The sequence below is a fragment of the Crocodylus porosus genome, unplaced genomic scaffold, assembly GCF_001723895.1.
Source record: "Crocodylus porosus isolate Cpor-Errol unplaced genomic scaffold, CroPor_comp1, whole genome shotgun sequence".
Classification (NCBI taxonomy): Eukaryota; Metazoa; Chordata; order Crocodylia; family Crocodylidae; genus Crocodylus; species Crocodylus porosus.
In genome coordinates, this window is record NW_017728897.1 from 1,499,537 (window position 1) to 1,505,536 (window position 6,000).

The 6,000-nt window shown below is 46.0% G+C and overlaps 1 long non-coding RNA gene across 1 annotated transcript in view; it reads right to left on the minus strand.

The window, feature by feature from the left end:
• The window catches only part of LOC109324558, a 94,163-nt gene extending 88,543 nt beyond the window's left edge, over positions 1–5,620 (minus strand). Inside the window, exon 1 of the long non-coding RNA XR_002104957.1 lies at positions 5,513–5,620. This is a non-coding gene — a long non-coding RNA (uncharacterized LOC109324558). The remainder of the gene's footprint in view (positions 1–5,512) is intronic.
• Between the last annotated feature and the right edge of the window lie 380 nt (positions 5,621–6,000).

The window sequence follows — 6,000 nt, forward strand, 5'->3', positions numbered from 1 at the left end:
AAAATTCATTATATGCAAGGTAAATTCACTCTTACGAGATCGGTGTGGTGGAAGCTTGCCGTCAGCTGCATTGTGCGATGCATTGTGGGAGTGATGCACACCAAATACAGTCTCCTGTGTGTATTTGTGCTCCTCCCTCGTTGTCAGCAACACGTGTTTCTGTAGTTGCCATCCCCATTATGATAGTGCCCTGTGCTGCTGTTGGTGAGTACCAAAACTGTCTTGTAAAAGTGGTAGGAATAGGTCTGGGGATCAATACAGTCAAGGTCTTGGAGCATATCCTTATTTGTTGCATTGTAAAGTGGATTCCCTTTATGCGAATTCAAGTTATGAGCTGTTTTCCAGGTACAGCATAAAGTGGTATAGTGCACTGGAGCAAGCCCCTACCGCTGATGACATCTCCAACCAGCACACTGGAAGCAACTCAAGTCCGCCGTCCCAGGCACCTGCGCCCAGACTACTGGGTTCACATTACGACCAAACCAGGACGGGTTTGACACCCGTGAGAGTCAGATTTGTGATCTCCTCAAGCAGAAGTGTGCAGCTTTCATCACCTGGCAAAGCCATCCACGAACTCAGCAAAAGATGGCAGTGTACCACCAGCTGAAGGCTAAGGTCCAGCAATGCATCTGCAATATGAAGAACAACTGGTGGGTGGAGAAGGCACACCTGATCCAGGGCTACGCTGACCAGCACGACATGCATAACTTCTTCTAGGCTACCAAAACAAACTATGGACCCCACTCCATTGGATAAAACCCCCTCTGACACAGGACAGTAGGCGGGGAGGCTCTGGAGTACATGGAGCACTTTCCATATCTCAGCAGCCACCTCTTTCAATGGACTACCGTCAATGCAGAAGTCCAGCACCGGGTCAACTGCACCAGTGCCGCCTTCTTCAAGCTGTGACAATGTGTCTTAGAAAATAGAGATCTTCGGAAATCAACAAAGGTCCTGATTTATAAGGCTGTCATGCTGACCGCCCTCCTCTACTGCAGTGAAGCCTGGACCATCTACAGACATTGCATTAAAACCCGCGAGAGCTTTCACCAGCGGTATTTGTGTCGAATCCTGGGGATCAAATGGGAGAATCACTGGACCAGCGCAAGCGTCTTCCGTGAAGCTGTGTCCACCAGTATCAAAGCTTTGCTCTTGAGAAATCAACTCCGTTGGACAGGCCACTGCATCCAGCTGTCGGAGAACTGCCGCCCTCGCCAGATTCTCTTCTCCCAGCTCTCCACTGGCCAACACTCAAAGGGCAGCCAAAGAAAATGGTACAAAGACATGCTCATGGTCACCCTCAAGCATGGAGGCATCAACACCAACAGCTGGGAGAAGCAAGCTGCTGACCATTCAGCACGGCACCACCTGGTCCACCAAGGCATGTGCCACTTTGCGGCCCAACAACTCAATACCGGGGCAGAACGGTGGCAGCAGAGGAATGAGAAGGAGACCAACCCAGGGCTGCAAATCCCACTCCCCAACACAACAACATGCCCCCATTGCTGAAGAACATGTGCATCCAGAATTGGGCTCCTCGGTCACCTGAGGACCCATCAAGCCTAGCGAATGTCATCCTCAACTTCAAGGACCCACCAACGAGGGTACGGCATAAAGCAAGGGAAACCTGTATCCATAGAGAAGATCATCAAGACAGCTGGGATAGGTTGATTGGCATGTTCCAGCATTTGAATAGTGATGGGCCTGATTCTTGTTTTACTATCAAGCAAAGCAGCTCAAGCCCAACCTTTGATTCTTACTCTGTTGTTATCAGAGGGCGCGTCCAGATGAGTGCGGACATGTGGTATGTGGTGCTGCAGTCCCATCTCTGGTGCCACACACTGCACATGCAGGCATTCCTTGTGCTGCTACTTGGAAGCATGGAGGGTTTTTTTACCCTGGGAGATCCTGGGGTCAAAAAAACCCATGCCAAAAAAAAGCAAGATGGTGGATGTGACAGTGGTGTGCACCACCCAATGCTGGAGCCTGGCCAGCTAGAGCCATGCTCCAGCTGCCGGCCAGGCTTCTGGCTGCAGCTCTTAGAGCCCCCCCAGACCCCAGGTAAAGCTTCTGGGACCAGCAGTCAGTGGTCCCAGCCTCCCCTAGCCCACCCAGAGTCACCTGCTGCATGCCAGAGTGCACGTGGCACAGGTGTTCCCTGGGGACAAATAGCAGTGGCACAAGGTGTGCTGCTGCTACTTGTCCCCAGGTAAATATACATTTCAGCTTGTCTGGATGTGCCCAGAGTGTGTAGCTTAAACCTCAAACTCTTTGGCCTAGATACTTGCCTGGTGGAAATTTTCTTGGGAGTTTAATTAGATTATAATGTATGCTGTTGCTGAGCTATTTGTTTACAAAGATCAGTGAGGACTCCCAAAGCATTGAGACTGTATTTACAGTGGTGTTATGAAATTTTTAAAAGTAATACAATTAGGGCAATGGAATTTCCATTATGCCACATGTATCTAGAATTTTTTCCTCCTTAAGCAATTTTTGACTTTTTCTGATTTTGATCTCAAGGTTGCACGAATCAACTCTGGCTTGAAGGAAATGAATACTTGAACTAATTCTTCTTCACCTCACTTCTAGATAAGTCAGTGGATTTTTTCCTACCATGTACCATAGTGAAAAGTAAGGTTGGAATGATGTCTGTGTCCATCAGAACTTGGTATAAAGTGCAATTATTTTCATTATCTAAACAGTGTCTGCTCTGAAGCCAGTATGATGAGATCTTTTTTTCCAAGTCATTCTTGGGATAAAAATGTAAACTCCGTTATGGAGATAATTAAGAAATGCTATTAACATTTGCAGCATTTCAGTATTAAACATGCTGGCTTTACAAGAGGATTACAAATGTAGCTATCTGTTGTCTGTGCATTGCTCCACAATTACAAGTCCCTAGAAACTTAAAATGAAAGACGAGCTTTTTGCCTAATCATACCAGTCCATGAGCTGGGCTTTAGTATAAGCAACTATGGATGCTCATGATGAATGAGTCACCATGTCACCAACTCTTTTTAAGGGGCACAAATTTAACACCCTCTCCTCACCCAATCTTTTTAGGCAGGCAGTTGGAACGTATGCAGCTAAGGTTAGCCATGCAAGTCTTCCTTCCATTCATGCTTGGGAAGGATCCACATGTGCTCTGTGATCCTGCTTTGCTCAGGAAGACACTCAGTCCCATGCAAGTCCCTGAAATACCATAGCTGAGGATGATGGGGAGGGGAGGGAAGCATTTCCTGCCGCTAGCCCAGGAGTGGCATAGTGGCCTAGGGAATGGGAGATCTACACTCCAGGCTGTCCTCACCCACCCCGCGGGGTCTGAACCCAGATCTGCTATGTCCCAGTGAAAAATACTGCCAGCCCATGGAACAGGCCAGGTGCAGAATCTCTTCCACCCCTATTCAAAATGGTTACAGCAATTCAAAAAGTGTGCATCCAGCAGGTCTCAAAAGTGCAAGCCTCCCCGAAATGATGAACACCTCAGACTGTGGTAAGTCACCATCAGCATCTTAAAATGGAAGAAACAGAACCCAGGTTAATTTAATTTGGCTCCAGACTGAAAGACATGATTTACTGATATTCACAGCTTTTTTTTTTAAGCTTCATTATATAACAAGGGGAAAACCATTTCAAAATTTCCCTGGCCCTCACCTTTCCTGCTTTCTTTATAGTTAAGAGAGAGGAAAGAAAAGGAGAGAGAAAACTTTGACGTTTAAAATGCCTTTATATAAAAATGACTGGGAGTAAAATCTGAGAACTAACTTCACTTCTCACCTCCTCTGTAGTTTGAAAAAAAAAAGGCATAAAAAGGACACATTCTACACAAGGGACAACATCTGTCACCATTGCTCTGCCACTGGGTATTCAAAAAAGAACTTAAAAACAAGGCAAGTTGGATAATGAAAGCATAATGCGAGGTTCCAGCCATAATTTAATCTCTTCTGCCCTTTCTGGTAACACAAGGTTAGGTGAGCACCTTGCCAAGATAAGAAGTCAGGAACATTAAATAGATTATGATACTAATTACCCTGTATAACTAATGTGGGGAACATGGGGAACGTAAAGCTTCAGGGTAGTGTTGAGATCATTATTCCATTTAGATGCCATTCGTTTTGTTTGCACCTTTCAATCCATACACACGGCGTATGGCCAAGATGCATTTATGCAGGGTGGTTTTGGGTGCTTGATGAAACACCTGTAAGACTGCTCTATTTAGATCAAAAGGTACTCAAGCACTTCTTCCCTGTTGGGCACCCAAAAACTGAATGGACTCAAAAACAGAAGCATTTGCTTCATACACACAGACAACATTGTCATAAAGAGTAGCATCTGCGGTTGTGTCAGGAAGGATAATATTCCAAATGTGAGAAATCCATAAAGTTCAGGCCATAAGAAAATCATGCGGTAGGATCCCAAAGAAGAAAATACAATCATGTTTGTGCAATTATGGAATCATGGCAAGGCAGGGTTTATTTTCTCCTGGAACATCTGGCCACAGGAACAGTTACCAAAAATATCACTAGCGAAGCCAAAATGACATACAAATGTGATTCCAGCCACCATCAACTAAACCAATTGCACTATTGCAGATGTGTGAACCAGAGAGAATCAGTCATAGGCACCGACTTTTATTTTTGCTGGGAGGGGGTGTCTAAGATGATGGACGTGTGGAAAGTTTTACACATTTCAGGTGTCAGCCCTCTTCCCAAAGGGGGGAGCAGGGGCCCCCATGTACTTGGCTCCTCTGATCACAATGCAGCTCAATTACAGCAGAAGGACTTCTGAAGCTTTCTCTCCACTGTGAAAACCATGTGTGTTGGCTAGGACACATGCAAACACACGTGCACACGCACACACGCTCTCCTGCCCCATACGTACATCTGTCAGAAGCATGTTCTAAACCCTGAAGTATGCCTTCTCTCAGAAGACCATGCACTCCAGAGACAGCCCCAACAGGCTTCTGCATGTGGAGCTTGCCTCCTAGTCTCAAGTAACCAAATGCATCGCTGACTGCTGCAGGGCCCTTATCTCGGACACAGAAGACATAGGCTCAAGACCCCTGCTCTGAATTGGGCACAGCAAAGCCTTGGACCTTAGTCTGCTACATCCCAGGTCAGCGCCTCCTTTGGTCATCAAGCTATCTCTCTCTCCCTCCTCCTCCCTTGCAAAATTCCCCCCTAGACCAGAAGAGCCTTCCCAACAGAATTTGTCTTCAAACCAAGTATTTCCATATAACATTTCAATTTCAATAACATGGCATTTTCCAGAGAGAAAAAAACAACCTCCACGTTTAATTGAGAAGTACCTCAACCATCTCTAAATATCCCCAAAATCAACTTTATTTCAATAGTGGTGAGGCTTTACCTTTTAATCATGAATGCTCACATGATAGGGGTTGGGATTTTCAAAGGAGACTCTAAAATGTGGGTGTCTGCTTTGAAAATCCCAGTTAGAAGCTACAGAAAACAAAAGACTAATATTGTTGTTTGAAATTGTAATGTTTCCTTACCCCAAATTAGAGGCTGAGCATCTCTTATGCTTGCCTGGTGTCTGAAGGTCCTCAGAATGAGGAAATGTGCAGGATTTTTATTCTGCCCCATGGCGAGAAAGGACAGCGAGACCTGTAAGTGCACACAGAAAAGATTAGATTACTTGTTTGTAACTATACAGATGCTCTTTCTTTAAGGGAGGCATTGCCAAAGCAAAGCAGTAGAGGACACGGCACATTGGTAGAGTGGCAGCAGTAAGGCATGTGAATCAGAAGTGAAGTGTTAGTAGGAAGAATGACGCCATGGATCACTGTCCTGGGGCAATAAAACATGACTGCAGGGAACTGGCTTACCTCTCTTTCCAAGTCCTGGCCTCTGAGCATATGCCATGCAGCAGAGCAGGGAGCTCCTTCAAGCTTGTGGTGTGGCAGAGGGTCATCCTGAGACATACCCCAGCCTCAGCCCTGCACACAGAAGGATTGGCCAGTCTGGTGCGTTCACTAATCAC